This window comes from Bombus huntii, chromosome 9 (genome assembly GCF_024542735.1).
Source record: "Bombus huntii isolate Logan2020A chromosome 9, iyBomHunt1.1, whole genome shotgun sequence".
In the NCBI taxonomy this organism is placed as follows: Eukaryota; Metazoa; Arthropoda; class Insecta; order Hymenoptera; family Apidae; genus Bombus; species Bombus huntii.
The window spans coordinates 10,315,455-10,341,254 of NC_066246.1; the positions used below are offsets into that span (position 1 = coordinate 10,315,455).

At 39.4% G+C, this 25,800-nt stretch overlaps 2 protein-coding genes across 3 annotated transcripts in view; one reads left to right on the top strand and one right to left on the bottom strand.

Annotated features, from left to right (window-relative positions):
* The window catches only part of LOC126869717 (plexin-A4), a 426,446-nt gene that overhangs the window by 146,699 nt on the left and 253,947 nt on the right, over window positions 1-25,800 (top strand). The gene's annotated exons all lie outside the window — the stretch shown is intronic.
* Window positions 16,395-25,800, bottom strand: part of LOC126869740 (PI-PLC X domain-containing protein 1-like) — a 276,559-nt gene continuing 267,153 nt past the window's right edge. Inside the window, exon 8 of the transcript XR_007690983.1 lies at window positions 16,395-16,543. The gene's annotated coding sequence lies outside the window, so the exon portion shown is untranslated. The remainder of the gene's footprint in view (window positions 16,544-25,800) is intronic.

The following is a 25,800-nucleotide window of genomic DNA, read 5'->3' on the forward strand; positions in this document are numbered from 1 at the left end:
TGGACCAGACTCATCCCTCCGTGAAAACGTGCCTCTCTCTCCGAAAGAGATCGATCGATCGACCCTCATAATAAGCCCATATTTTCCTACGAGCGCAGCTCTAATTGGCCTTGCGCTCTCCAAGCTTCCTTATACATATTCTGTGTGTATGTGTGTGTATTTGCAGGCGTGTTCGTGTGTGTGGAGTGGGCGAATTTTCGCTAAATCCTTATTTATAGAAGTCGGCCAGGCTTTCACGTGGCGATTCGGGGGAGAGTTGCAGCAGGGTGGTCTATGGACCAGAGGCTTAAGGGTTCGCGAGCAAAAAGTAAACGGTCGATTGATTTACGAACGTCCACCGGACCGTACGGAATTTTCACATCCGTTCCGGCAGATTCTCTCTTCCTCTAATCGACCGAGATTAGCCCCCCAGACTCGTTCCACCCGCTCGCTAAGTCGTGCAGCAGACCTTACGCGGACTGTTATTACGCGCCAACAGGATATTTAGTGGTGGAGCAAGAACGTGGAATTAACGAGTCTCCCTGAAGAGGTGCACCGCGGGAAAAGAGTTACTGTAACGAGGAATTTCGCTTGATACTTTGCTCGATTCTAACTGCGAGCTATCGTTGTGCAAGTGCATCACGCGATTTCCGTGATATAGTAGAGTTAGGGTTGCTTGGGTCGACTAAGCTTCGATATTTTTAAATTTGATCTCGGCATTTGTATTTTCATTTGAATAGTTCAATCTGTTGCGTATTAAGAGAAGATCAATAGTATTTGATACGTAGGTTATGTAAGTGTGGGAACACGATAAGTGAAATTTTTTATTTCTATAGGAAAACAGTTTTGAAACTCAGTACGTTGTCAATTCTTCTATTTCATTTTAAGAAAATACTTCAAGTAGTTGCGTTTACATTATTCACGTTTGCTTGAAATTGAAGGTAATTGATCGACTGGATAGGGCCGAGTGTTTCAGAAACGCAGGATATTATCCTGATAAAATAATTTTACTGTAAATTGTGATCCGCTTGAAGCTGTTTCTTTTTATACGATGAAAAATCGACGTTACATTCGCATCAATCCAGTATAACGATCTAACGAAATCCTGAAATCGATGGATCAGAAAAGCATAAACGAGTCGGATCGCTAAAAAAAAAGGACAGGTTCGATCGGCCGTAGATACGTCGGGGGAAAACAGTACCAGGAGAGCGGAATTTCAATTTTAGAAAGTTGATTTATTCTCATCTTCGTCCCCTCGATCGTCTTCCAGACGCCGCCGTCGGAATCTCGTCTTCAGTTTCCGCCTATCTCTTTCCGCCTTAAAGTCTCCGCGCTTTCCGGGTGGCTGAAATTCGCGGCTGGTTCCTAAACCTTTAAACGTCCTTCCCACCTTCGTCTAGGAATTTATGTGTCTCCGATAAGCTCGGAGAATATTGCTTCCCTTAAAACGCGAATTATCAATCGCCAAAAAGAAAAGAAACAGCGCGTTTTAAAACGTCTTCTTATCGAACGAATTATTCAGAAGCTTATCCGATATTCTTGGCTGGGAAATTCCTGTTAAAAATTTACCATCGGGAAAAAGTTAGATTCCAACGTAGAAAGTAACCAAAGTAAGATAGTCCTCCTCCTCCTCCTCCGTGAGGATTTCCACGTAATCTTTAAATCGTTTAATCAGCGTGTGTCAGGTGGCGAAATTTTATCGCGCCGCACGTGTCGAGTACGAAACGAGGAGAGTTGGAACGAAGGAAACGCTTTGGTTTAGTTCGGTGGACAATATGGCGCGAAAGAAACAAAGTTGGAGGCGACTGTGGTCTTTCACCTTCTCAAGGTTCTTATCGGTGCGGATCGCAGTCGTCGTGCGAAATCTATCGGACAAACTTTAATCGAACTTCACCGGGCGCATAAAACGCGGGCTTGGCCGGCATGGAAATGGCGCGAATCGCGACCTCGCGACTCTTAGCGCCGCCAGATTGAAATATTACGGAGTATCGTCGTAGAAAAATGCCACAGGGGGAAAGGAGAGATAGCCGCGGACGAGACCAGCCGTATTTCACGCTTTATACGCTTTGTACTTTCTTGAAATATTTATTCCTGTGCGAAAGTCCTGTGCTCGTGCACGAGTATAAAATACGGTGGCCGATGCAACAACGTGCTAGCGCCAGTCAGTTTTCGCCCCGCGTTGCTCGTTCAAATTTTATTATCCCCTGGTTACCATTTTCTAGGGTAGCTGTTCGTTCGTATTTCGTTGCTGGATTTTAGAAAATTCACCGTTGAATCTGTGAACTGCAATGATTTATGAAAGTATTCGAACACTTGCAGAAGCTTCTAACGAAGTTATTGCGTGTGTTGCGTAAAAAATTTTGAAATTTTCGTGGCATTATAACGAGATACGTCTGTCGCGATTACATCGGTCAAATTTGAAACGAAATTGAAAATGTGTGTAGAAATGACGAGATAGTTATTGGAAATGTACATTTTCCAGGGATCAATAAATTATGCTAACGGTCGGTTATTTGATTGCATTACTAAGTCATAATATTTATTGAGGCCATATTTAACATTAATTATATGTTTATAATCATATCCATACCGTATGTTAATTTTTTACTAATAATAAGCGTATGTTTGAGACATTTTTGCAACGTTTGACAACATCTGTACAAAGTATAATGGTAACTTGAAAAATAAACTTCAAATATCTTGTCGATATTTCTTAAATTTCGCATTAGAAATAATCTTGTCAATTTTGTTAATTACTTTACTGTCCACTTAAAGTCTACTAATTAAATAATACTGTCGGTACAGGCCGACAATTTTTCGTTTTCAACAAATCGCTACAACAAATCTCTAATCTTAGCAATTGTCAATTCCCCTCCTCTTATTAAGTTCCATTTATATTGCAAGCTTATTTCTTAAATTTGCATTTTTACCTATTCCAGTCCAAGATACAACAAGAAACCTTAGAGCGGTCGATGTTGTCCGATTGAATTTCTTTACCAATACAATCACGATAGTCCCATCTCGTCGCAGTAAGAATAAAATTTAAAAAAATTTCGTATTACACACGCAACATATTCATAAAGATTTCCTATGATAGCTGTCGGAATACTTTGGCGAGCCACTATGAATCGCGGGATTATCTACGGATATACAAGCTGGGTGGTGCAGCGTTGAACGAACGTGAACTCGAACGTCGTCTCGACCGTTTACGAACGTCTCGGAGATCCGAACTATCGAGATCGGTAGTGAGAAAATCGTTGGCCAGCCTGTGATGTGGCACTTAATGTTCTCCATGGTGAACGATCGTCTGTCGCGTCGGACTAAATATGCAAATGCGCGATAAGACAGAGGCGCTACGCGTAGATACGCGGCGTGGTTCAGCTATTACGTCAGCGGGTCGGATCAGAGACTCTTGGCGAATTAATGTCGGCCGGTTCGAACTGTTACCAGCCAGAGAAACATGGCCAGTTAATGGACCCATCGGAGAGATCTAATTGCTCGGATAAAGGTTATCTTCGAGCAGGCTGAACGAGATATCGAGCATAAAATCAACACCACGATACAGCCGATGCACGCGAAATTGAAACGTTCCGCGCGGATGCCACACAATCGAACGAATCGACTCTCGCGATGATTTCGCGGTCGAGACCTAGATTTCCTAGCATTTCCATTTATCCTTATGTGTACGTATGCATGTTGGTTGTGTATGCATTTTGACTATGTGTGTTGCTTTATTTCCAGCCTTTCCTTCTTTTATCTCTTCCGGATGGTTTAATTGCATATAAATCGAGATCCTCGATAAAAGCGACGTTTCAGGCCGAATCTGGCAGGTAAATTGACTTTGTTTCCATCGGTTCGAACGCAGGAGAACGGCCAGAGGAATGAAGTTTAAATGATATCGTTTCAGGTAAACGGTAGAGTAGGTATCTCTCGCTTTATTTCTAGGAATTCGAAGCTAATCGCGCCGTCTTGTTTCCGCGTGGAAGGCGGCCAGCACGAACCAGGGAAACAAGAATTGGCTTGGGAATGGTTTCGCGCAGCAGTGTCGTTGAATATGCGTATTAAATTTATTTAGAGAAACCGGGACGGAGAGCGTAGGACCACGAAACATCCGGTCGAACGAGGAGAGAAGCGTTCACGGCTGATTTTCTCGCGGTACGCGCCGGCTAATTTAATTTGGAACGAAATTAGATGCGGTAATACACTTTTAAACCTGTTCCTCGTGTCTGCGCTCGGAAATTTATTTGCTGTCCCTGCAACCTTTTATCCGCTGTTCATATCCTGCGCGTCGAAATCGAGCAAAAAAAATAGGATAAAATACCGGGAACACGATTTTGTTACAGTTAGCGGAAGCAACATGGCGAAGTTGTAAATTCGAGGGTTAAATGGACGCACTTATCGTTGCCACTGTTACCCGGAATTGTACCCATTGTATAGGAGTCTTTTGAATTTGAAATTACGAAAGTCTTTCATTAAGACGCGTACTTTTGTGGAAGGTAGAGAGAAACAGTTACGAAACAGTAACGGTAATATGCAAAAATGTGTAGAGTACCCGCAACGTACAACAATACGCAAAATATACAAGCTAAAATATTCATTGTAATACATGGAGGATGAAGCAAATCTCCGTGTAGATTCCATTTCTTTAATCGTATTCACAAAAATTTGAATTCCCAAACGTTCATGAACGTTCACATATACGTAAACAATTCACAGTCTGTGATACTTTCATCATTGAAAATTTCCTGACCGATTTTACATCATCGTCTCTCTCCTCTTTCGACTCTACAATCAGCAAAACGCAACCCTTTCGAACTGCACCAGCCCCTCGTCTTTGTATTTTTCGTCCAACTTCCTTTTTCTCTCCGCTTCGCAACGCATTTGTGCTCTCTTCGTATCACCGTATGCCAGAATTCGCGGGTGCAGAAAGAACAGAGGGTTGATAGAAGCCAAGGAGAGAGGCAGCACGATCAGCGGAAGAGAAATGCAGATTGAAAATCTGCGGCCACCCTACGCGAGGGTGCATCGGCAAGAAAATTGGGGTTGTGCGAGAATAATACGAATCACGAGAGGGATGCTATCGTACAACGTGCTCTATCCCACCACCGGCATGGGGGAATTATTTTTTTTTTTCACCTTACCCCTCGAAATATGTTGATTATATTTGGTGGAGCTCGCGGCGATTACGTTTCAATTCTCGCCAGCTAAGCAGAAATATCCAGACTTATTTGATTCTTTTTGATAGGACTTTAGATACAAAACTACGGATAAATGAAAAAACTACAATGATTTTTCAATACATTCGCGGACACCTTGTTGAATTGTGGTTTTACGTAGAAACACACATATGTGTGTCACGAAACTGGACAACATTTCAAATTTTGTCACGTTATTTTATATCGGTCAATTGCTATATTGCGTTGTTGTAAAAAAAGAAGAAAAAAGAAGAAGACGAAAAGGAAACAACCATAACCGTCATCTATCTTGCTTTGCCCAGTACGCTAGACCTTAACGATACCTTTGTGATACTTGAAATTTATTGTTTATTTGCAGGCACACTGAAGAGGAAACAGTAGTTCATTAAGCGAGATCGTATCGTAATTCGATAATATATAACTAGAATGGCTGCAAGCGTTTGATCTTCGAAGCGCTTGAAGCATAAGACGGCTACAATTTCGAATTCCGTTATTTTACTAAAATTTATAGAAAATCATCTTTCAATATTGAAGACGATCTGAGCTTTCCCAGAGTACTACCAATGATACTAAAACTGTAAATATTAGATCGTCCGAAAAGTGTCTTTCGTTTTATAAGGAAATAATGGATGCACAACATTTTCCGTTTTGTATTATTTTATCGAATTACGTATGATCCATTTCGTTCTATCAAGATAAAGATCACAGCGTTTGACAAATTAGGTTTCTTGTTTGTATAAAGATCGTTGTAAAAGACGTGTCTGTGAAGGATAGACACTTTTCGGACAACCTAATATATATTATAGTATACTTAAAAAGCAATAAGCTGTATTAGTATTAAATTTTTTAATAGATGACTCGAATTGCAGTTCTTATGTGTAATTTAATTTCATGAAAAGGGAATAGTAAGTGTTGCCTTCGATAATTAACTCGTCATTAATTCGTACACTTCAACGAAATTCACTTATTATCACGTAGGAAGAAAAATATTCGGCCCATCTTCCGCTTACCGAGCGGTCGCTTTGCAAATTAAACTAGTCAGGCCATTGGTGAATACTTTCTGCCAAACTCAACAAATATATGTCTGGTTGTATTCTCGGAAGGTGGTGTGTACCGCGATTTCCGATCACGCAGCAAACTCGCTGCAAGCTCTCGTTCGCTATGCATCGCGCGCATCATCTCCATCATTTGTCCAACATTTGCGTGTCCCCAGTCACTTCAACAACGTTCGATTGATTCTTCCAAAGGTGCTGTATTGTTGCCACCTGTAACAGTTGCGAGAGATTTCGTAAAATGCGGATCTGCTTGCAACAAACGAGCGATCGATTCGGCCTTGCTGCCCGTCACCACGAGATCGCGTTCGCGCAATAGCTCTTTCAATTACTGCATCGTAAATTGCTGCGTGTTTCCCTCTTGTCCGGATGCCATTCTAACGAAACGATGCACTCATGGCCCCAAGACTAAATATTCCACCAAGATTCGACACAAAACTTGCGCAATAAATGTGTCGCGGATCGTGTACACAAAATGTTGTCACGATATTCGTCAACGTAGGAAGTTTGTAAAATGCTTGTCAAAGTAAGCTGTTGAAAGCACGTAAGCAGCACTTGTGGGTAAAACGTAAATCGTGTGCTGCACCAAAATGCTCGGTAATCTCACTTCTCAGAATTGTGCAGAGAGATTACTTAAAACATCGTTGAAGATCAAAAGTGTAGATAAATATTTATTATGCGACGATTCTGCATCATCAATGACAACTCGGCTACGCGAGTCCGGCCAGAAAAATTGCTAACCTGTGCCTGGGCTGCCAGGCCACTAGCGATAAGACGTACGTGTGCAACGTTGTATCGTTTACACACGTATTGTTGGTACAATTCGATTAAAAAATATCCTGACACTTATGAACGATAGCGTAATTGCGTTATTACTAGGACGCGTCACGATACTCGTGTAAAACGTTTTATATTCTAGCGCGTTGTGTGCATAAATGTCGACGGTGACTGATAATTGTCGCGCTTTTAATTTCGCAGTTACCCAGCCGACGAGCAGCCCGGTGCTTATTAAGTACTCACCTGACGGTTCCAGTTATTTCTCGTGGCGTTTTTAGAGCGTTTTTAGTAAACCTGAATTTTGGCTCTCTATCTGCATTTCTAGAGGCAATTATCTTTGACATTCTCCATTACCGTTTTCTACGCGTTACTGTAATTAGAGGCTAACTTTGGGATACGTTAATGACGGCCAAACAGTCTGGAACAGGATGTTTTCTTTTCGAGAATTCGCGATATTTTTTGGACAAAGATTTTGTAGTTTTTAGACTATTTGTATATCGGAAGTATCAAAAGTCTTTTGTTATTATTTGAAAACTGTCTATTTCTTTAGCGAATTAATAGCACAGGTTCATTTATAATAAAAAAGATCACGAGAAATAAATGGTAATTTTTTATTGGACAGGAGATGTTCATCTTTCTCGAAAAGTAAAGGAGTTACATCAGCCTGTGTCACGGGTTGATTAATGCGCCTGCTTCGTGTCAGTCTATGCAGTTACAAGCTGGTCATCGAACAAATTAACAGAGAAAACCAGTTGGCTCATTAATGCATTAGTAGAAATTATTTTCATCGAAATCCGTATTAATCGTTCGCAAGTTCTTCATTTTCAACAGAACATAAGTGTTTTTATGTGTTCTGTTTAAAATACCAAATTCTTATTATACTATATTAATTATTTTTAAAGTATAACATATATGTATACTCAATAGAGATATTGGAAAGAAGGAACTCTGACATTCCTAATCTTAACGATATACCTCGATTAATTTTCTATCTGAGTAAAAGTTGACAGCAAGTTTATCAGACACATTTGCATATTTTTAACAATTGCGAAAACATGTCTAAAAAAAAAAAAGAAATACAAAAATCAAAGGTCGAAATGACGAGTGTCTCATCAAAAATTGTTCCGAAGATTCTAAGACACCGTGTACAAGATACAACCTCTGGTTTCGGTATTTTCACACCGAGCATTCCTCCGTTTCACTGTTACCTACTCATCGACATTTTCTACGTTGACGTAATACCCACGGCTCACGTAGGATAATCATGTCATCCGTCGGATTCGCTTGCACAATTGCAGCGCAAGTGGGTAACAACGCACAGACTGTTGGATTACTAACGTAAGGTCACCTCGAATCCGCGCGCGTTAGGTGTCTAGCAACGTGACACAACGAGTCATCTCCCTCATTCACATTAATTCTCTTCCTCCCTATATCAATTTTAAATTCGCTCGAATGATGCATCATGCTTCATTCAGCCACCCTCCATCCGAGATTTCCACGTATTCTAAATTGCTCAATCAACTCTGCTTGCAGTCTTTGAATTTTTACATTGTACACCGTCGTCCGTGAGCATTAGAAAATTGTCAAAATTTTGAAGAATTATTACTTTATTTGAAACAGTAGGCTATATATAGAATCCATACATTCAACGTTATAATAATAATCTCGTCAACCTCCTTTTGCGATAATAATCTCAAATTCAATCTTTCCTTACGTACGTTTCTTCCACGTATTTGGATTATTAGTTTAATCAACTTTGACGTTCGTATTGTTATTTTGTGCCAATCGCTGGTATACTTGTGTCGCAAACGATTTTAATGTCACAATGCTAAATCGCGTCAAAATAGACGTAAAAAAACACGGTGTTATATTATGATTTCTTATGAGATTCGTATTTCAGTTATTCCCATTATTCTGAGCATCATCCAAAGCCATGACACGATTATTTCAGTTCATGGTTCAGCTTACGCTTATGTATATTTTGGGCTGATTTATATGACGAGAGACAATGGTCTCAACGACGATGGTCTGTTTAATTTTAATGAGAACAGGCTTAAGATTCACGGAGCAAATCCTGCGGTGTTTGGGACTCGTCTCGAAGGATAAATCCGCTCGGATAATTCGCGACTTCGTCGTGTCGTAGCGTTCTCCATAAACCTTCCGATAGACTAATTCGCGAAACGGAACTAGGCGTCGACCGATTCGCAAATAGGGAATCGAATAATCCTATTTACTCTCTCGCCGTAAACGTAGCTGGAGGAAACGGTTCGATTGATCCCACCATCAGCTTCAACCGTCGAAATAATCGGGATAATCAATCAGGCAAGTTGGAACGTTCTCTGCACCATGGCCTCTCCTCTCCGCCTCCCTGCAGCTCGATCGGGAGAACTACGCTTACGAAAAACGAGCGTGGTCCCGTAATTTCGAGTTAACTAGCACTTTGTCCAACTCTGCGGCCAGGGGAACTCGTTTGAGTCGATTCGTTTCACCGGAGGATCCCACGGATGCTGAATTTACTCGCACGAAATCAATAGCGTTTCAACGGCTCCAACTTTGCTTCAACGTTGGTCCACCACCGATAACCTTGCGGTGTATTTAGATTACGCGATGAAATCAACCTTGCTGGTCTCTTTGCGTCATTTTTGATTGAGTTTTTTGTTCTTGTTAAAAAAAGTTTCTTGACCTTACTGCGTTAGATGGTTTTCTCTTGATACGATCGTGTTTTCCTGTTTTTCACAAGTTGCTCGAGGTTAGCCAGCGTTCTTTGGCTAATCCTCGTTCAATCGCGTTCTTTTGTCGTAGAAAAATCTTTTAACCCTGCCACGTTACTTTTATACGCAAGGTCGATTGAAATAGTTTCGACAGCCATTCGTGTTCATTTTTATGTCTTATTTATATTTCTAATTCCAAGCCTTAATTACAATGTATCCTAAATCTAGCTTGGTTTCGTGATATTAATATCGCAACACCATAATATACGATGCCTATGACTAGGCGATCAAGTTTTCACGACGACAGAAATCACAATTTCTAGTACATACGAAATGAGGACCTTAAATTCTTATACTTTAATCAAACCTAACTGAAATATTTAGTCCGGTGTCGGTGTACTTTATGTCTCCCATAAATATTCAATAAATGAAACCTTCAATGTACTCTTTAATTTTCATTATTTCATATTCAGTTATTTAATTATCAATTATTTCTTCCCCCTATCGACTACATTCTCCATTTTCAAGAATTTTGCCAACTAATTGAACTTCCTCGTTCAAGCAAAACTAGATACAGGAGGAGACTCAAAATACTCCAAATTAGGACTTAGAAATCTTTCTCTCATAGGTGAACTCACAAATCTTTTCTAACCATAAGCTACAGTCCATTTACATACATTACGTTGGACTCTACATTAAAATGCAATATACATCTCCGAATGCGTTCAGGTCAGTAGATGTCGATTCTAAGGATTTACTACACAACTTCGCTGTATTTTACTTCGCTGTACAATGCAGAAACTGTGAAAGAAGTGACTGGCGACTCAGGGATTTGCTGCACCATGTCACTGTCTTGTCTCCGGTGGAAAAATATCGTTTAGCCGTGAGACACGCGGAGGATAGGTAAACCTGAAAGACATGGACGAGATGGAAAAGGTTGGAAAGGATAGTCGTAGGAGAAGAGCGACGACGTTTTACGACGAAGAGAAAGAGACTCGGTCGGCTAATTAATTAGCACGGGGTTAATGACTCGCTCGGGACACGTAGGAGGTGGATCGTAGACCAGACACGGGGCAAAAATTGGCGTGCATGAGGTCGTTGCATTAACCTATTTGCTCGCCGCGGCTACTACGAAACAAGCGTTCCACGGAACGTGCTCTCATAGTTCGAGAAACCAAGAAACAGACCGTCAATGTGCAAGACGTTCGTGAAAGGAAAAGGCAGTTAACACGATCACTAGCACGCGAGCTTTATATATTTTACCTTTTACATTTTATATATTTCATCCTCTGCGTTTTGTATATTTTGCTTCTAGGAAACTGCTATGGATATTGAAATATACTACACCATAGTATAGCATTTAACTTTTGCAGGATATCTTATTGTATTTGCACAATTTTTGCCGATGTTATCTAAGTCATTGTTGAAAATATTTTAGGTCATGAAATTTATCTAATTTTACCTAATCGTTGTAGAAGATTTAATAAAACAGGCGTCATCGACGGTCTCCGTGGTAGTAGTCAACGGGTTAAGTTTCCAGCAGCTCTCCTTCAGTCATCGTTGACTGCATCTATTGCAATCATGTATCGTGCTCGAACACTCGTGTAACGACGTTCGATCGTTTCCACGTGAACACTCATTGCGGTTTCTTTGACTAATTTCCTTCGTTACTGATTGTGATTGCCGAACACTCGAACGAAGTCCTTATTTCTTCTCTTTTATACTATTCTGTGTAGATAAATGTAGAAAATGCATTAATATAGTTATGTATTTGTATCGCGTTAAAATAATGACAACGACTTGCTAATGCATCGTTTCCTGTTACTAATGGAGTGTGAAACCTCAAGCAGTAGTTCTACCAAGTGGAAAGAAGATACAGAAAATCTTGCGGCATTTCTCACTTGGAATAAACTGCGTACATCAACTTGCGTACATGAAATAAATGCAAAGAGAGAGAGAACATTTGCATGTAATAAATATTGATAATACAATTACAGATACACTTACAGAAATTCAGTCATATGATAAATATTTTGCTAAAAAGGAATTTAAATATTTATTCTTCTCTTGGGAGAAACAAACGTGAACAAGCCTAATTTTTTATTATAAAACGTTTCATTACTCCACGAAATATCGATATCGGGAAGTCTCGTTAAAATTCGTCTAAAATTCCTCTTTTTCGCGTGGCTGTCCATTCACGAGTGTCTACTTAGCATAGATACGCGAACTTTGAGATGGACGTGGAAACGACTGGGGAGAGAAAGAGAGGGAGAGAGAGAGAGGTAAATAGCTGATTCGTCTTAACAGCGTATTACATTATACCATGGAATGTTAGTCGCGAGAAATTTCTCAAAATTTGTCTTGTTCGTACTGTGGCAACCTGTACAATAGGTAGCTACGAGTACTTAGCATGGATATGCGAAGGACGCGAAGTTCGTGAAAGAGATACACGGAAATCGGTATTTGAGTCGAGGTTACGTGGGCAACTCGCCGCAAGAGGAAGTATTGGCCGCGGAGGTCTCTTTGAAATTCGTCTTCTACGCTTATCTGCTTGCTGGCATCTATTTAACATAGATATGCGAAGTACGCAAAGTTCATACAAAGTGTTGAGATTCTTTCCAACAACTTAAATAACCAGTTCGCTGTCTATATTATGCTGGTACGTGGTGTTTGGGAAAGTTTATGAGAGCTTTAGAGATAGCTAACTATATCGTTGAAGCGAATAAAAAGTGACAAATATTGGATTCAAAGGATATTTGTTTTTAAATTATAAAGGTCTTCTTTCGTTCAATTTTATCGTCTTTTTATAGCAAAGCTACACTTTATTTCGTGGTAATAATTAGATTGTACATGTGCATCGAAATTCGTATTTTCATAAACGCAATTCACGCAATAGAACCTAAATAAATGTTTGTCCTATTCCTTGAATATGGTAAAAACAACTTCTCTTTGGCGCTTTTTGTATGCTTTTATCATATATCATGTACGTTCTTGTACATAAACGTACGCAATTTATTAATTATCTTCCATTAACGACGCAAAAATACTTAACATATATTAAGTATACAACCTATTCGATTTTTAACATGTTACAAACATTCAATTTTTTTAACATTTTGCACGTGCATATGTATCCTTCGATATCGAGCAAATCGTTGATCACAAAACTGTACATATACAATCTTATAATTAACTATTATACTAAATTATATTAACTATTATATTAAAGCACTTCGATATTCGTATTCATAGTAACAGAAACTTCCTCGATCCAGGTATACACCGAAAACATTTTCACTGTCGGGGATGTGGCAGCGAAAAGATTAGATTAGAACCTCTTCTAGCCTGAAACCCATATAAGCACGATACTATTATCGTACGAAAATATTCTTAAAACCCTCTTTTTCCGTGGCAGCTAGTTAGCATCCACGATACACACGTCCTTTCAATAAACTCGAGGAGCAGCACTGTACGCGAAAACATATGTTGCCCAGAGGCTTTGCAGGGGTCTGTCGAAGATTCGAGTGGCGAAACGGGGTAGCTGAAACTTCCTGCCGCGACTGTTGCCAACATTACGATAGAGCAATGGAAAGAGACATAGCGAGGGGTTAGTCGAAACGAACGAATGATAGACGAGGGGTGGAAAAAAAGTCTCGGGTAGAATCGGGAAAACGCAACAGGGCGGAAGTACATCGAACAGATAGCATTGTGCCATGGTGGAGTGGAGACCTCCCTTTGTTGGAGTACTATTTTCTTGTTTGGTGGGGTGGTAGCTTCGCGTACATACATTCCTTGACAAAAGTATCGATGTATAGTTTAGAGCGTGGCTTTGTGTTTTCCTAGCCTCTCGAGCCTTGTCTGTAATGGAATCGACGATGGACCAAGCATCGTTCGCGTTGATCAACTTAGAAGGGAGACGGGATCGAGTTATATATTTTGTAGGATTGCCAATAATCGCGTGGTCAATATTGACGGTGCGTGTCATGATCAAAGACTCACGATCCTACATAAGAGAACATGTGATCTTTCTTCTCGAGCTTAATTCCAAGCATCGGAAAAATGTTTGTACTCTGCTTACGAGGAAGGGATGGGTGAGGTTCTCCATGGGGGTCTGACTCGAGCTTAGACGATGACTATGTATTATTGGGTTTTGGATTTCTTTGATATCGTCATCGTTGAAGGGGATTCTGAAGATTTTCTAAATATTTTTGACGTAGACGATGGCTACGAAATATTTCATTTCTTCGTCGATTCCTGTTATTACATTTTTGGTTATAACGTAAGTACTGTCGTAATTGAAAGGAATTTCGAGGATTTGCTCGATACTCTTTTTACTGATTTTGCTCAATAGTTTTCGTTTCACTTTGGTTTTACAATTTTACCAAGTCTGGCGAAACTGAAGTATTTATAGCGGAGCGAGAAATCATATGTGATAGTTTACTGAAATTAGGTCAAATGTAATTAAAATGTAATCGGATCACAAATGACCGAAAGAATGCAAAATTAACGGTCTTTACTTATCGGATCACAGATATTCAAATGAACTGTATCTGCTCCGACCATTAAACAAATTTATCGACGACGCATTAGTCCAGACACAATCGCGATTAAGCAATCTAACGCGTGGTATAATTCCCCCTAATCACCATCCTCCGATATTTCCTCCTGTACAACCTTCACCCTTTCGATTGTGTTCGAAGTTGCCACGATATTCTCACAAGACCCGATCAAATTGTTATGTTCAACGTTGATTTCACTTTTACGCGAGAGAGTACGGTCTTTGCATATCGCCCACACGTTATGACACGTACGAATGAACACGTACGGGTGTATTAGTAGCACGAGTGCAGCCGAGTGTATTAGTGCGTGGCTGGTTGCATCTGCAGCGGGAAGGCGCATAAACCATACCGCGATGATTTTCCCCGTATACATGCTTTATACAGAGCGTTTCAATAATCATGTTACAATATTCGAGATAGTAATTCTATGTGAAAAAAAAACAGGAAATATAAAATAACATTTTCTATATGGCGTTTCGTTTTTAAGAAAATCAAGTGAAATAAAAGTTTATCAAGTATACTTGAATTTGACCGATTCTGAACCGAATAGGAGAGAATAATCGATCAAAATAAGTGGAAAATGAATTATTTTATAATCTTCGCTTATTTTTTTATATGGAATTATCATGTCGTCAATAATTAGAAGACCTCGGCGCAAAATTCGGGCAAGTTGATTTAGAAAAATTGTGTCTGTTGACGTTTTATATATTTTTATATATCGTCGATTGTTTGGTGCAGGAGTCAAACAAGTCCAATGCGATTGTAATAATTTTTCGACTTATCCAACGTGATCTTTGGGAATGAGAATCGACTATGTCTAGAACCTATCCGGCTTTTGTTCCAAAATACAGTGTTAACGATGGCGATAATGTAGCTTTAATCTGTCAGCCAACGTGTTTCGAGTGTTTCGTAAACCTATTCTGCTCGTCGCGTCTTTCTTCTTTTCGACTCGACATCGTCTTCTGACGAACGAGAATCGTATCAAGCCTCGGCAAGTATATATATGTGTCAACAAAAGATGACCAGCCGAAAGTCAACGATTTATCCACGAAACTGTTTGGTTAACGTGAAGGAAGATCAAGTAAAAATAAAGATGCGAAGAAACAAAATATTTCATTTAAAATTCTCAGCATTCCGGTACAACAACCAAGCAAGTTGAAATTTAGAAAAAGATTTCCTAGATAAATTTTTATGGAAGTGTACAAAATATAACAAAAATGTAAGAAATATTATTTCTTATATGAGTTGTCACGCTAATGCGAGTGCAAAATATTAGCGTGATTGGTCGAACAAGTCGCGCTCAAAATTCACTTTTATTCGATTTCCCACTACTTTTAAAATCTAGACTTGCCCGGTTTCTGCACCCAGCCCTTCGATCGTACCATGATCATTGGAACACCCTGTATGTATGTATGTGTTTCCGTGCGTGGCGCATTCTCTATTCTCGCTGGCTACGGGAGAGATCGCACAGATGCACGTGCTGCCGCAGCTACACGCGTGTTCTCCGCGTCTCTTGTACCGAGATAGATTGATAGATAGTTTAATGCACCCTGGGAATCCGGTCCCCTCTCAAGATCAACTGCGTCGGCACGTAGTAGTGGTAGCGATGCGCACGGCAGTACAGCAATGAGTATAATGCGTCGGGATATCGGTGCGTAGATAACGCCCTGCGGAGATAACCCTATAATCGAAAACGGGATGCTACCCTTTTAAGCCTCCTTTCCAATTTGACACATTGTAATGGTAACATAGAAATGGATTGAAAGTTAATTGGAAAGTCACGAGCACACGTGTAGAAGTACTTATGTAAGAACGTTTTTAGATCGGATATACCTATATATATTCAGATTGGTTCCAATTTTAGCAGTTCGCGGCCCAAACAGCATTCTGTAATGCATTTTATTTCGGTTGGTTCATCGTAGTCTGTAAAACGACCTATTTGCAGAAGTTATTTAACATCGATGTATTGTTTACCTTTTCATAGTTACTTAATGACATACACACACAAGCACACATACACGCACACGCACACGCACATTGGTATTATAAATTGGACTACTATTAGGTTGTCCGAAAAGTTTCTTTCGTTTCATAAGGTGATAATAGATGAATAACAATTTCTGTTTTATATTATTTTATTGAATTAGGTATGATCCATTCCGCTCTATTTATATTATTATGCTCGTGCATAATTCAATAAACTAATATAAAACAAAAAACATTGTGCGTCTATTATTTCCTTATAAAACGAAAGAAACTTTTCGGACAACCTAACAGATTGTACGTGGTGCTATCTATTGGTTTGGCAACCAAGTGATTGCAGATTTTGTCATTAGGTGCTATTGATAAAGTCCGCAATTACTTAGTTGCCAACCCAATATATCTCTATCAAATCTATTAATCTTATTTTCGGTTAGAAACCTAAAGGATGAAGAGCTATAGATCGACTGTGTAGTATCCGTATATGTAATGAAAATTTCGTCACGATCCTGCGCGATTCATACGAGTGTGTACTACACACGGTACTGTTAGGTATTGCATCGTAGCGCCTTATTATACCAGGGAGGAATTACAGACGACAGCGTGGAACAACTGGTCGAACTTGGTTTTCATAATTTATTCTTTCGAGGATCGACAGTAATAGCGGTCGGTGGCGTTTTCAGTTGGTATTAATGGCAGCTACGATTAGATAACACCGGGGCTAGATAACGATGCAATCGAACGTAGGATGACAGAAACACACAGCCGTCCTCTTCGGAGAAAGTGTGTATAATTATTAGGCTCGTTAGCGCGGAAAGCGAGCAAGCTCCATGGCAGATACACGACGGTTAACGTTGTTCTCGTATTTTCTAATTTAAAGTTTATTAGCTTCTAACGTGGTCGATGAGTATCTACCACGTGGAGTCGTCAGTCGTCGTTACTTTTATTACCATTCGCGGATTAATGGCATTCGTATACCGCCATCCTTAGTTCGATCGATAAATCGAAGTACAATACAAGCGCAAAAGCTAGATTTTCAGATGTTCGCTATAGATAGATCTTGTAGTTCTCCTGCATTATTAATGTTATTGAACACTATTACGTTAATTCAGTTGAACGTTTATGCGTGTCTAATTAAATTTTATTTTATCCTTTCATACATTTTCGATAAATAATTTTGCACTGTTGGACTCGTATCGCTTTTCTACTCAAGTTACTCTTTAGTCAGAAAGCGGTTAACTTGTTTCAAATGCGGCAGAAATTATCTCACAAAAACTGATCGTTATAATATAAATCCAATATGATGTAACTGAGCTGACGAGTTGAATGATGATCGGTAAATGAAGGGAGTAATAGCACAAATCCATGATAAATACTATTATATCATACGGCACATACATATAATCGCAACCATGGGCTAAAATCGCTAAAAGGAGAAATTCTGTTTCGTTAATCTGAGTATTATGTTTGAACTTGCGAATTCTATATTTATGACTTCACGCTTTGCATTCATCTGATAGATACAATTTTTATCGCACAGCTTGTTTCATAAATGTGGAAGCATAAATAGATGCAGACGCTTAAGTATACGGCTCGGTACGGTTTTCCCGTACTTGTCCACACCGTGAAACGCGTTATCTTCCCGCAGAACGTATTTCGCTCGTTCTCGTTTCGATTTATTAACGAAACGAGATCTGCTTCTGGAGGGATAGCCACCCGGTAGCCTGGATTCCAGCGACTGGCGATACAGCGCGATACGCCGACGTGGATAACGGTACCAAAAAGATAACGTCTGCGTTGGAAAATAGGATAACAGGACGGGGCGACGTAACGAGAAAGTGTAGAGCGCAATTATAGTGGTCGGTCGCGAACCAGAAACGCCAGGTTTCGTGACGGTACTGGTGCTAACCTATCTGCCTAATGATCGAGCATTCGGAAGCACGAATGAAAAGAACGCGAAACAGTTGTATAATACCGTGTTTTTATGTACGTAAGAGTACATAAGAGAATTTTCAACTGCGCGATCTTCTGGCTCTTTCATTCGTTAGTTATCCAGTTATTTATATCGCATTTAGCAACGGTTCGACTTGATGGACATGTCCCGATCGTATCGTCTGATAAACATATGCTGCGATCGGCGTCGTTAAATTCACAGAAGTACATTTATGGGTCGATGAAATGGCTGAGACTACGTCAATTATAATGGAAAGTTCTCTAATATTCGTACATAATTGACGGTTGAGTAACGTTAGGTTTCGGTTGTACATCGGTCTCTTTCTTCGTATACTTGACTTTATTATATTTGTTTTTTGGCTCCTCCTCCTTAGTTGTATCGCATGATTTTTTTTTAAAAATTCGTGTCTTAATAACAAGAAACAGATGAACTATATATTCAGTCGTCCGAAAAGTTTCTTTCGTTTTATAAGGAAATAATGGAAGCACGATATTTTTCGTTTTATATTATTTTATCGAATTACGTATGATCCATTGTATTCTGTCAAACTAAAGATCACAACGTTCGGCAGATTAGGTTTCATGTTTGTATAAAGATGCGTTGTTGTGAAAGACGTGTTTGTAGAAGAAAGACAGTTTCCGGACAACCTAATACAATATGTAATAGTATGTAAAATAATGTAAAAAGTAGCAATGTAAAACATTTTGTGTTTCAATATCACGCCTCGACTTCAATATCTCTCAAAGATGGGAAGGAAGAACCATGAATCGTTATCCGGACAACAATCTTAAGGCTTCTCAAATAAAAAATAAAGAGCCACGAATAGCAGATTCCACACTTTTTAAAACCTTTTCAGAGAAGAACGTTGAATCGATGTTTAAAGATCAGATCGCAACAGCCTTAACGCCATTTAAAATAAGAAAGAGGGATTACGGATCGATATTCCAAAATCCAACTACAGCAACGCAAACTGCTATTGGAAAATCCTCTATCCCAAAAAATCTCGGCATTTGATCCTCAATCTATCTTCAGAGCCGAAGACTCTCGCAGAAGGATGAAAAAACGAGCAGGAGGAAGCTTCACAAACATTGGCAGCTGCAAGACGTTAACCATCTTCCGGAAAAGCAACGAAGTGTATAGGTGTTCTCCTTGAAACGAGACGTAATAACGATTCTTCCTTCTCTTTGTGCCTCCTATTCTCCTATTTCTCGAAGCATCGACTAACCCTGCAACAACCGACACTTCTCGACTTCTTCGGTGTCTCCATTAGCCTGGCGAGAGAACGAAGCAGACTGCGTGCGTTCGCGGGTCGTTTCACGGAACAGCAAGAGACACACCGAGACACGAGCCATTGTGGTCGAAGGTTTACGAGGAAGGTTCGCGAAAGGAAGAGCGGCAGGTATCCGCTGGGAAATGTCGCGAATCCGCGGCACCGGATAAATAGGGTTTAAAAATCCTTGAGAGGGAGAGGGACACGCTCGGATTGAGATTCGTTGTTCGCGGGATCACTCCCTTCGGATCAACCCGGCGATAATCTCAGGGAAAGCGCGGATGCCTCTTGCCATTGCATTGGTTTTCGATTATCGAGCTTTCGTCGTGGGAACTCGAGATGCGTTCAGAGAGACTCGCGTTGCATGTACTGTCGAGAATATGTGTAGTCGTTTCGATGGGTGACGGATTTCGGTTTTGTAATGGTTAGGGTTTGAAAAGAATTTGACGTGTTTATTACCGCTTCGACGCACGAGAGGAAGAAATAAGAATATTTTGTTCGAAAGGTTCGTAGCGAAATTCGAAGAAAATTTCATGAAGTTGGTGTCAGTATATTTTATTGAGATCAAAACTCAGGATTGACATGGTGGAAGACACGGTAGACACATTTATGCCATGTTTTATACAATTAGTATTTTATTCATATTAGAATCGTTGATAATTTGTCGAAAAGGAATACACAATACAAGGAGGATCTATAGAATCTGTGAAATTTCTATGAAACGTGAATTGGTCATTTTGACCATTGGCAGTGCTAAATAATACACTCGTGTATCACTTTTTCAGATAATCTAATATTATTAGTAATTTGTGACACCTTTTTTGCAAGACTTTACGGACAAGCTTGGGAAATAAAAACATTGGGAAGCATTGAGTTTGTGGCAAAAATGTTACATTGCCCAGCGACAGATATTCCAATTATGTCGTCTAGCATTTCAACTTTTCAATCGCCTCACGCGCGGAGCCACGATAAAACAGAATTATAGCTGCCAGTTTCGATTCTTAATTTCACACCCCGTAAAATTCACCGCGCTGCCATGACCCGTTGTCATTCGACGATAGGTTGGTCGCGAAGGAAAATGGTGACCGGTCGCTGTATTGTCATTTAAATGGCGTTTATAAATTTTTCAATTAGTCATTGCTATGTAAATTGAAGATGTACCCGTGCGTCGGCCTGCCCGAAAGATTCGCACGAATTCAACCGTATAATAAGGAACCGGGTAATTCAATACATAGCAATTTGCTTTGCTCATCGTCCCTTTTGTTCGCGCTCGCATTTGCACGCTGACAATAAAGCGAATTAATCTTCCCTTCGATCTGCGGAGAGTGCCGCGGCATTGCAATCACGAACTTCGTTGACCGTCCGCTATCGGAATGACACTCAGCCAGCCAAACAATTATACCTCCTAGTATGTACACTGATAAATGCAACCCTGATAACTTGGAATTCGCCGCGTTGACTCCCTCTTGTTCGATCTGCACGATGACAATGAAAGATACTGAAATGATGAGAGTCCGGTGCAACCCTTGTCAAAAATATTACTTTAAACGTCTCTTCGTATTTTATGGAATTAGTTATTTCGTTCAATTATTCCCCTTCTGTCTCTTTTCAACGATTTCAACGATTAAATTCCTCATTTGACGATAAGGAAGTCAATAAACGGTCGTTGTTATCGTTGACTAATTAAATAAATAAAGATTGTCTCGCATAAGTAAGCACTGGGTTGAGTAGTACGTTCGGTCACTTTTCATTTTGTAAGTATACAATTTTAGTATGTGCATTTCGAAGAATATTGTACAGGAATATTTATAAAGAAAGAATATTTATACAAAAAGGAAAAATACACGTACCTGTCTGAGCTGTTTTGATAAATGATATACATTTAGAGAGAAATGAGATAAATAAGTTGCTACTTGATTAGGTAGATTTTATATGTATTAAGTTGTCCGGAAAGTGTCTTTCTTTCGCAAACAACAATGCATCTTCATACAAACGTGAAACCAAGTCTGTGGAACGTCGCGGTGTTTATGTCAACAGAGCAAAATGGATCGTACGTAATTCGACAAAATAATATAAAACAAAAAACGTTGTGCGTCTATTATTTTCTCATAAAACGAAAGAAACTTTTCGGACAACCTAATATTAGAGTAGTAATACTGGATTTGAAGATAAACGCGAATGAACATATTGGTAGAACGTATAGCTGATAAAAAGAATCATGACAATATCGAGATTATGGGATATATTCGGTTGTGCGTGTCCCCTTGATAAATGAAGTATGACTATCGTTAGATCGATCTTTGTTTCTATGACGTTTCTGTTGTTATCGAAGCTTCGATATAAGCAGACAAGTTTAGATACGATAAAAATATACTAATGTTTCGTTCGATAAATTCGTCGATTCAACTGAAATTACGCTCACGAATTCGTTTGAAAGTAATTCTTACTTTTATCGGAAAAATGTTTGAACGGTTGATTAAACGTACGATTGGATGCGTTTGGTAATTAAACCTCGTGAATGATGGTACAACATGCGTAGAATATTGGCAAATTGCCATTCGTGTTACCGCATCGCAGAAGAAGGAAATGAAGAGGCAACGAAGAATAAAGTCTTTCGATTCGGTTGGCTGAGATTAATCAATCGAGCGATAAATGTAAAACAATTGCATCTCGTAAGTGGCATATTCTGCTGGCACAGCAAGCCAGCCAATACAGTAGAAATTATCCCCCGTTTCCGGTGGCAACGGCTTTGGAATAATACCAGCTGCGCTCAACGACCCAACGATCATTAATTAAATTCCTGGAAATGGTTATTCCGTTGTCGAAAAATAATTTTCGTCTACAAAGATGGCCAAACTAATTTTTCATCTGTACAGCGTGACTCAATGCGATACGACGGATATTCAAAATATCATCTGTGCTTACCAAAAACTACATCTGTAGAAATTAAATTAATTCAACCTCTTTAATCAATCACAAAAGAAACAATTACAAATCTATTTTCGACCTAAACGTCTTTCCAGCTTTTGGACATTTTCAGGTACCAATTTCAATGTTAATAAAATGCCATCAGTTGTCAGAATAAATAATGCGACTAATCTTTCTTTCTCTAACTATGAATAAAAAAGAATACTGTCAAATCTATGGAAATAATTTGTTTTTCTTTGAACGAAATATTAGGCAAGCGGTAATTTTAACATTTCCTGTGAGGAACATCCTGAGCAACCGAGCAAATTTGGAGGCAAGGATCTCGAACAGGAATTGGAAAATAATTTTAAACACGTTATAACTGATCGTAAAGTGATATCGATTAAACGAACAATTTCTTTCGTATAAAAGATGGAATTCATTTCTACATCCAATAACAACATCTGTTCCGAGGAAAATTCGCTTCGTGCATTTCCGTATATAATTCATAAGCGCGGTATATATGTAGCATCGCAGGTTAAATATTTAACGCGTCGGGAAGGTTAATTTGCGTGAAAACGGAGCACGGATAGGGTCGGCAGATGAATCAAAATTAAATAAAAAGTAACTCCCATCGGGGGTGTGGCGTCGGCGGTGGTCTGTGTCCTGTCGGCGGAACGAGCCGACTAATGCAATAGAAATTATTCCTCGTTTTCAGTTACAGTCGAGCGGAGGAACATCGCGCGTCGCGCTCGATAAACGAATGGTATTACGTTCTCGCCGTTTCATCGTGCTTCGTGCTTGTCAATTTTGCGACTGTATTAGCAGCGATGCGCTCGAATAACCAACCCCCGTGCATTCCAAACCCGTGTTTTATTCCACGTACAAGCTGTTTCAGAAGAGGCTTGGAACGTTTCGTTCGTACGATTGTTCATACATCTATTTATTTATTTTTCATTTATAACAAATTTCAGCCTCCAATTGGCTGTTATAAAATATTCCGAAATGAAACTGACCATTATTTTATTATCGTTGTATAAAAGAACGCGAGAGTGTAATTTATGGCTCGATTTTTATTACATTTTATATAACGAATTTTTTTGTTTAGTGCAGATCAACTTTCATCAGCGGATCATGTTTAGTTTTTTCTTTTCTTTTATTAAATTGCGATGTTTCATTATTGATTCGTGTAATATGAAATTGTAGAGAACAACGATTCGCGAATAACGCGTATGGATAGTTTGTATAATATACTTAGCCAATCTGCGATATTGAATTCTATTTGCGGATTCCGAATATTTATATGGATTTATATTTTTTTAAAATTTTATTTGCAACTAAAATTCAACTATGTTATATTTTAAATGAAATTTGCATGAGCAAATATGTATAACCTAAATAGAGATTTGTTGCGTCTATTAAAAGCACAATGTATATTTTCCTTCCGACATTTTACATATTTTGTACATTTTTATTGAAACTTTCAGATATGAATTTTTTGCCTTTTAATATTGCATTCGTGGAAACGTTGAGAACCGTTGGTACATATAAAATATATGATCGATGTTACGATTACCGTCTATTTCCCAAAAGTGTATTTCGAATAAATCTGCGTTTGCCATTTCCAATTCGCTGGTTTTTTGAACGAACCTGTAGCCAGATTCCAGCGTATTTCGCTGTCGTTTCGAGCGAACAGACACACTCTGTCGATAACATTTTCCATCGGCAGCTCGCGGTAATGTCCGACAAATCGATATTCGGAGCCTAGGCTCCAGGGCTGGCCTGAAGGCACGGCAAGCGGCAAGCAGCTGCCCGAGGGGTGCATGTGGTGTAGCCAGGGTGAAAAGGGATGGTGTACCATTGCACAGGGTGCGTCCCACCCTGCCTGTTTTCCACGTCGTTGTTTTAGCAATGACGATACTCTGATTCCATTCGATGTCGTTCCAACTTGAGGAAACAAAATCTGCGTGCATTTGTCCTGTAGCGGCGCATGAGCTAAAGGACAATTCAAATCATGTTGTTGCTTTGCCTTGGAGTAGCAATATCGATAGGATACATATAATGTAACAATAAATAAACTCCTGGCAAAACAATGTTGCCGCCACGTGCAACCGAAGACGAATTTGGATTTTCCGGTACTCCCTCGACCAGTATAAATAAACGGACGCGATCGTAAGGATTTCAGTTATCTATCAGTTAACAGTCAGTCGTGCGAGTCAGTATCTATCAGTTACCAACGAGTTATCAGTGGGTATTTTAGCGATTAAACACTGTCTTAGCGAATTTGTTAGTACGAGCGTCTTAACGACATTATCTGTATTTATTTATTATTTTAAAATATACTTGACGGTTTTCAACAACGAGCAATCCCGTCTTATAAATCTCACGAGCAACCATCCTTTCTACATAAGTCTCCACAGTCCTAATTGATCACAATATAGTAAATTCTTCTCAAGGATAGTGAAATCAATTCGTGGCTATCAAAATTTCAAGACCTGAATTTTCTTCTTTTTCTCGAAACACTGTCCCTACATTTTTTAATGTCATTTACAGTTTCTTACAGTTTGTTGAGTGAACGAGGAAAGGAGCATGGGAAAATCGGTCGAATATTATCGATATTTAAAACGCATATCTCCATTCGTAAATTTGGAGAAGAAGAAGATAAACCTGATAAACTATCCAGAGCTTGAACAACTTACATGTTCGATACCGCAATGAAAATCTCACCGATGATACACAATATAATGAAAGTTGAATTTTCTTTTTATATATGTCTATCGTATCTTTCGAATTTGTTCTTCCCTTTGCATTTTTGTTATTATCTTTGTTACCGTACGATTAAAGTTTATTTTCTACTAAGCAAATCCACGTGATTCATCCATTATTATATTCATCCATTCTGAAACAGGAAACTACTATGTACTTGGCTAGTCGTGAAACAAAAGTATCGACGATCAAGAAGAATTTCCTCTCTTTTCTCGCGAGAATAGCCGGTTATCGGAATTTTTCGAGTCTCTCGACGAGTAGCTATCCGTTTTCGATATTTTTCATTTCGATCGGGGCAGGGGAACGGGGATGGATTAGCGACATATCGCTTGGTAGACAGAGCGAACGCGCGAGAGGAGTCGAACCGATTTAAGCACCCTCCTACGCGGATCGCGAAACATCGGCTACTGCTTCGACGAGCTCTATACACCTCGAGTCTGTGCTACGCGGCCGCAACGAAAGCACCACTTTCAAACTCCACTTTCGATCCGTTATTTATGGTTTATCCGGCAGCCTGCGCTGATCGAACTAGTTTTTTCCCATGTATCTATCTGATTTTTCAACGGCTAGCTATCCATCGCACGGTTTACGGGATAATTGAGCAATAGTCGGTTTTTGTTAACAAGATCGTAGAAAAAGATGGTTCTATC